This window comes from Rosa chinensis, chromosome 2 (assembly GCF_002994745.2).
Source record: "Rosa chinensis cultivar Old Blush chromosome 2, RchiOBHm-V2, whole genome shotgun sequence".
NCBI classification, from domain to species: Eukaryota; Viridiplantae; Streptophyta; class Magnoliopsida; order Rosales; family Rosaceae; genus Rosa; species Rosa chinensis.
Genome location: NC_037089.1, coordinates 28880360 through 28887512, shown reverse-complemented (window position 1 = coordinate 28887512; position 7153 = coordinate 28880360). Strand labels below are relative to the sequence as shown.

General features: G+C 39.2%; 1 pseudogene; it reads left to right on the top strand.

Annotated features, from left to right (window-relative positions):
• The first annotated feature begins 639 nt into the window (after positions 1-639).
• Positions 640-5071, top strand: LOC112184058 (annotated as a pseudogene).
• The last annotated feature ends 2082 nt before the right edge of the window (positions 5072-7153 follow it).

Genomic DNA, 7153 nt, shown 5'->3' with positions numbered 1-7153 from the left:
GGAATGGCAAGGACAAAATTGGATTACTGTTGTTGATTTCACTCTGGCCCGAATCTCAGGTGCTCGCTATTCATGGTCTAATGTTGACTCTTTCGGGAAGAGAGGTGGTTCGCTGCGGCTTCTCATTTTAGGGTTTAGTTTTGGTTTTTAGGTTTTGTTTAGGGGTCATAAGTCTCTACTCTTTGGAGCTAGGGTTGTTTGTTTAGGTCTAATGGTTGTGCCATTGTTATGGTGTCATCCCCAGGGACTAGCTGTTTTTCTAATTTTGATGTTTTCTTGTTGTCAATATAATGGAGAGACGCCTCTATACTAGCTGTTTTGGTATATGGTGCCATTGTTACAGTTGAAACCCTATCAGCTCATGGTATATATAATCGCTGGTTCTATATTAAAGGTATGAGTGAGCCCTCTTCTCTACTTGGAGTAGTTGGGACTTACGATGTCATCCCCTTTTTGTTTTTGGTAAATGTCATCCCCTTTCTGTTGGATTAATAGATTGTATTTTTTACTCCAAAAAAAAATGTTAAACCCGCCACCATCGCTCCACGTGGAAAGCAAATTCCGCCACTCTCTTAAAAACAAAAAAGAAAATTCGAATTTTCAAATGTGGCCGTACTCCCTCCCTTCTCCTATAAACTCCCTGCAGCCACCTGTTTCGTAGCTACTCTTTCTAACAATGGCCACTGTGTGCACTCCCCACACAATCTCACCCGCTGCCATTGTTTCTTCTTCTCCAGTCCGATGCTCTCACTCCCAATCGCAGCTCCTATTCCGTTCAAATTTCCTGAACCACCGCCGCCACCACAGCCCGAACCTCCCGATTTCGGCTACCAATCTTCGCGCCGCTACCAAAGGACGAGTTCTCTGCTCGCAAAACCCTAACCCTACCCCCACGCGCCGCCCCGAATACGTCCCCAACCGCATCTCCGACCCGAACTATATCCGCATCTTCGACACCACGCTCCGCGACGGCGAGCAGTCCCCCGGCGCCTCGCTCACCTCCAAGGAGAAGCTCAACATTGCGCGCCAGCTGGCCAAGCTCGGCGTCGACATAATCGACGCCGGGTTCCCGGCGGCGTCGAAGGACGACTTCGTAGCCGTGAAGATGATCGCGAAAGAGGTCGGGAATTTCGTGGATAAAGACGGTTATGTCCCTGTGATCTGTGGGCTGTCCAGGTGCAATGAGAAGGATATTAAGACGGCGTGGGAGGCGGTCAAGTATGCAAAGAGGCCGAGGATTCATACTTTCATTGCTACCAGTCCGATTCATATGGAGCATAAGCTGAGGAAGACGAAGGAGCAGGTGATCGAAATGGCGAGGAGTATGGTGAGCTATGCTAGGAGCTTGGGTTGCCAAGATGTCCAGTTTAGCCCGGAAGATGCCGGCAGGTAAAATTATTGATTCTGTAAAAAAAAAAAAAAAAAAAAAAAAAAAGATTTTGTCCTAGTAGAAGAAGGAACAAGAAGTCCTTGTGTGCTGATGTTATATAGTGATGCCATCATTTCTGCAATTCGTTAATTTGTAAATTCGCACTTGTTCCACCTATAAATTTATCATTAGTATAATCCATCTTGACAATACTTGTATTACATGCTGTAATTAACCTGCAATTGAATCCTGATTTGTGATGAATCGTAGACTTCGCTAGCCTCTTTAGTTATATATATATTTTTTTCCCTTCTATTCAGTAGATTTCATTTGCTTGTGTTTCTAATATTTCCTTCTTTTGTTTTCTTGGCCCAAACCCTACCAGATCTGAGAAGGAATTTCTATATCAGATTTTAGGTGAAGTTATAAAGGCCGGGGCAACAACTCTGAACATTCCTGACACTGTGGGTTATAACGTGCCAACTGAATTTGGTCAGTTGATTGCTGACATTAAATCTAATACCCCTGGAATTGATGACGTTATCATCTCGGCTCACTGCCACAATGATCTTGGACTTTCTACTGCCAACACTTTAGCGGTATACTTTTTGTTTTGGTCTTATAATTGGGCATGTAATGTTTTGACAAAATGCACTTACACTTATCTATGTTCAGGGGGCAAGTAGAGGTGCTAGGCAATTGGAAGTAACAATCAATGGAATTGGTGAAAGGGCTGGTAATGCTTCATTAGAGGAGGTGAGAGTTATTTGCCGTTGCAACATGCAATCTTTGAAGTTTAGTTATAAGTAATGTTGAATTTGGAAAAGTTGAGTTCGATCTCCCCTGATAGAACGCCTTCCCTCCCCCCTCCCCCTCCCCCCTTCCCCCTCCCCCTCTCCTCCTCCTCCTCTCTCTTAAATTCTATGAACTTAGCTCTGTTTTGTTTATTGTTTCTTCTCATTTTCCTTTAAATAACATGGTTAACCGAATATATCGCAGGTTGTCATGACCTTAAACTGCCGTGGGGAGCATGTATTTGGGGGGCTTTATACCGGAATAAATCCTCGGCATATTTATATGACAAGCAAGATGGTATTTTTTTCTTCAACCAGTTTTTCCTTCATTACTGTAACTGCTTTGGATGGGGTTTCTTAACTAAATGGTTTGGTTTTATAGGTTTCAGAGTACACTGGAATGCATGTGTAGCAACACAAGGCGATTGTTGGAGCTAATGCTTTTGCACATGAAAGTGGTATCCATCAGGTTTGTCAATTTTAAGCAATTTTAGCCCATTTCCATAGTTTCAGTTGGTCATAATGAAATTTATTAGTATATACATCTAATATGCTTTCTGATTTATAGGATGGAATGCTCAAGGACAAACGTACATATGAAATTATATCTCCTGAAGATATTGGGTATGACCGGTCCAGTGAAGCTGCCATTGTCCTAGGGAAACTTAGGTAAATTCTTTTGAAACAATCATCCTAATTGATGGGCTGAACACGTACTTTCCTTTTCTGTTCATAAAAATGGGAGAAAATTAAAGCTCAATCATCCTATTGAAATTAATAGCAATATATTTGATAAGCCACTTCGTAATTCCCACATGCTTCTCAGTGCCTAACTGTTAACTGAATCTTGAGAAGTGTGTTTTCCTTCAATTGGTTTATGTAGTGAGTAGTGATACAGCTTATAAACAGGGAATAACGAGCACATTTGTGCATCCCTATTAGAGACTAGTTATTGAACTAAGATTCTATATATTTGTAGAACTAGGTGATTTGGGTTGATAGTGACTAGGGAATTGATATTAACATTCTCACAAAGTCAATCGACACCTCTTCACTTATTTTGTGAGCTTATAGAAATAATGATAAGTATCATCTTGTAGTCTAGATTAGATTTCTTGGAGTGTTACAACAGTTTCCTAGTAACCATTGGATATTTGTTGGCACCATTTTATTTTGCGACTTTGTATTGCTCTTCAGCCTTTGGCTTTATGCTAATTTTTTTTTTTTGATAAGTGGCTTTATGCTAAGTTAATATGTTTCAATTAATGCACTTTTCATTCCCCTGATTTTCCCCCCCCATCAGGCATGAATAGGATGATCTAATTCTCTTTCTTCATTTTTCTGGTTTGTGAGTAACTAATTATTTCATTCAAGTTGAATTTCAACATGTAATGGTTAGTTTCAAAATGTTTTCATCTTCTTTGGAAAAGAGATATGAAGACAGTATTAGGAAAATGAGGGAGGGAGATGAGAGAGGTGTGCAATAGATAAAGATGACTGCAGGAAACACAAAAAAGAAATTAGTTGAAACTGTTTTAGTGTATGTATAGCATTTCCTCACCCCTGTCATGTACTATGTCTTTCCCGCCATTTTTTAACCCTTTTTTTTTTTTTTTGTAGGTACTTTCTAAAATAAAAACAACATCCACAGATAAAATGTTACCGAATGGTCCTAATTTTTTTTCTTTATATTTGTAAGTTTGAAGTGACTTAGGACCTCTAATTTCCAAACATTGAACTTCTATCTAACTGATTTTGTGTTCGGATACATTAACTTGGGTTTGGGGGAAGGATCTGGAGTATTGGTTAAAGAGGCACACATAGCCATGCTAAACCTGTGTGAATAGTTGCTTATGAAGATTGTTATGATTGTGAATTATCAAATACAAGGTTTTAGATATAAACTACATTTGTTTTTAAATCTAAAAACCTTTGTAAGTATATGTCCAGTAAGATACATATGCCATTTGATAATTCACTTATTTCACTTGCATGTATATATGTTTTCCTTCTCGGAAATTTACTTATTTTGTGCACTAAACATTTCCTTCCTCCAAACACTAAATTGTCGGTTTTTGTCTGGGCATGATTTTCTTATGCAGTGGACGCCATGCTTTGAAAAATCAGCTTCAACAGGTACAAAATGCTGCTCATTTCTTGCAATGTGGAACCAAAGTTGTTGGTTTGTTAACTACAGCTTCCTGATGCTCTCTTTGCTCTTGTTAGCTTGGTTTTGAGCTTGATGATGTTCAACTTGAGACTGTATTCTGGCGCTTCAAAGGAGTAGCTGAACAGAAAAAGGTAAACTGAATCTTGTAATACACTTCTGGAAGTCATTGTCTAATGGATAGTGAAGTTATAATATGCATTATTGCCTTTCTGAAATTCTTGTGTCGATTTATAGTGAATTATTTAAAGACCAGACCTTTTAAATATTGGATTGTACAACCCAACAGACCAATTGATTAAGATGTAAGTGAACAGAATGAACACTATATCTTATGATCAATATTTTAATGATTTATATTCTTGTTTTGGTGTTCTTCACGATATTCTTGCTGTTTGCCCACTTAATTTAATTGATTGGTGTCACAGAGAGTCACTGATGCAGACCTCAGAGCATTGGTGTCAGATGAAGCTTTTCAGCCAGAAGTTGTCTGGAAGCTTCATGATCCACAGGTGAGTCGTGACAGTTTCCAACTTTGTTGCTCATCTTTTGATCCGCTGAAGTTTTAAGATCAACCCATCTCTACTTTACCTGGACCGGATTCTCAGGAGACGTTGGGTTAGCGCCCCGTACGAACACCAGGATTGCGAACCAAATTCGATCAGAGATACAGATGCAGACAATCAAGCCCTGGAGGGAGAGAGAGAGCGTCGAGACCATTAATAAAAGAATTAATTAGTGAATTTTATAAAGCAATTGTACATTAATGAATACATGTAAAAAAAAAAAACAATATAAAAGATGTTAAAGTAAAATTGAGATTGGAATGGTCTACTCATTTCATTTCATAACTCCTTTTTATAGGGAGAGAATTACAATGGAAAGAACAATTACAATGATGACATTAACTACTGATTGGTTCGTAATCCATGCTGATTGATGTTAATCGGTAATTGCTTGATTCCCTCTCCGTCAATCACTTTGACGAAAGCACACAATATGTTTTTCCTTTAACAAAAGAGAAATTGTTGTAAAATGAAAAGTAAGCATAGAATAGAGAGTGTGAAGAATGAAGTGATTTTATTTATCTCACAATGAGGTTTATATAGGAGTACTTCAGTTTCACAAAATGTAACTATTTAACGATTACATTAATTACTCATCTGATTACAATCAATCAATCGCTAATTATATTCTGTTAATCACCAATCAATCTTAATTGGCGTATATCACGCAACACTAATTGCTATTACATGAATAGCCACATTAATATTTACAACACTCCCCCTTGGATATTCCATGTCAATAGTGTTGCCCCTGCTATGCGCTTCTAAGTTGTCTCGTCAAAAACATTGCTAAGTAATAAAAACCCTATAGGAAAAAATAACCTTGGTCGAACGCGCTTGAGTGTGGATTAGCAGTATCACAGCTTTAGAGATAGGTGGAGTCTTCTTATCAGCACCATAAGTAGATAGTATGTCTACGAGAGTGATGCATTAGAGTTGCTACACCAAAACCTTGCCCGGTAAACCCAATGGGAGAAACCCGTGGTCGAAGGGAAAAGATGAGCAAATGTATATATATGTCGAATCAAAGCATCTTCTGGATGCACTAAGCGGGGTGACCATGCTAAAGATGTGCCTCGTCAAAACATTGCCAGGTAACAAAATCCAGTGGGACAAAATAACCCTGGACGAAGGACAAAAAGAGTACACGATGGTCAAATGAGTATGCTTCAGGATACTCCCCCTGATTTCGACTCCCCCTGAAAATTACATGTTAGGTAAGTCAGATAGTTTACGTAGACCAATTCCTTGGACATGCTTCTAGAATGTAGACTTTGGTAGTGACTTGGTGAAGAGGTCTGCACGATTGTCTTCAGATCAAATCTGCTTAACTTCAATCTTCTGATGCTCCTGTTGTTGCTAATTGAAGGAGAACTTCGGTACAATATGTTTGGTGTTGTCTCCTTTGATGAAACTCATCTTTATCTGCTCTATGTAAGCAGCATTATCCTCGTAGATAATGGTTGGTTCATCAGTGGTGGAATGTAGTCCACATGTGCTTCGAACATGGTTTGTAACGGCTCTTAGCCATGTACATTCACATACTGCTTCGTGAAGAGCTAGTATCTCAGCATGATTCGAAGAGGTAGAAACAAGTGTCTATTTCGTAGACCTCCAAGAAATTGCAGTATTCCCAATGGTAAAGACATAACCAGTTTGGGAACGTGCCTTATGCTGGTCTGATAGATAGTCTATATCAGCATATCCAACAAGGCAAACATCATTCTGAGGATCAAGGGGGTTTGATCCATTCCTTGATGTGTAGGGATATAATAAGCCCATATCCGCCGTACCTATCTAAGGTAGCGAAAAATGTCTTTTATGCCATTGCAGTGGTGGTGTGTTAGCGCATAACTATATCTAGCTAACAAATTCATATCGAATGAGATGTCCTATCTAGGGCATTGAGCCAAGTACAATAATGCGCCTATTGCATTTAGATATGAGACTTCTGACACCAATATCTCTTCGTTATCATCTGCAGGACGATGCGGTTCTCTCTAGACTTCAGACGGCCATGGGTGTGCTTGCTTTTATCCTCATTAAAGCATCTTAACATCTTTTGGATGTAATTTGGTTGACGGACCAAAATTTCATCTGCACTGTGCTCGGGTTCCAAGTCGAGACAATAATTTGTTCTCCCATGGCCTTTCATCTCAAATTCCAACTTCAGGTGCTTTGCGGTTTCCTTGATCTCTTCAGGACTATCAATCAAATTCATGTCATTGACATAGACCGCCACAATTCAAAACTAGGA